At 39.3% G+C, this 430-nt stretch overlaps 1 long non-coding RNA gene across 1 annotated transcript; it reads right to left on the bottom strand.

Annotated features, from left to right (window-relative positions):
• Positions 1-430, bottom strand: LOC104775088. Its single transcript, XR_765686.2, has 3 exons — positions 397-430; positions 162-243; positions 1-82 (listed from the first exon to the last, which is right to left on the bottom strand). It is a non-coding gene; the product is annotated as an uncharacterized LOC104775088 (long non-coding RNA).

The following is a 430-nucleotide window of genomic DNA, read 5'->3' as shown; positions in this document are numbered from 1 at the left end:
ACATCTTCATCGTCGCTCACGTCTACCAAATGAGGTGGTACGGGAACACGAGGAAACAATTTGTACATACCCCTGATACGATCTGACGGTAAAATATATATTCAGTATACCCGAAAACAGCAATAGGTCAAAAAAGCAATTATATATTGGATGAAACTAACCGAGAGTTTCATCGTTGCAAGGAGACTTGGCTTTAACTAGTGTGTCCACAAACAAAATAGCGAGGTCCGCTCCACAATTCACCTGAGATTTTGAAACAACCTCTACTTTAACTAAACAAGTGACAAAAGTGCAACGAGAGAGAAACAAAGATGTTGTCTTTATTTGTGATAAACATGTCCCCCTCAAAGTTCCAAGTACAAAATAGAAACAACAAAAGAAGGAAAGAGAACAAACCAGGCCGTGTTCAAGTTCAATACATGCCCCTGAA

This window comes from Camelina sativa, unplaced genomic scaffold (genome assembly GCF_000633955.1).
Source record: "Camelina sativa cultivar DH55 unplaced genomic scaffold, Cs unpScaffold08530, whole genome shotgun sequence".
NCBI lineage: Eukaryota > Viridiplantae > Streptophyta > Magnoliopsida > Brassicales > Brassicaceae > Camelina > Camelina sativa.
The sequence above is the reverse complement of the archived record's forward strand: the minus strand, read 5'-3'. Positions and strand labels throughout refer to the sequence as shown.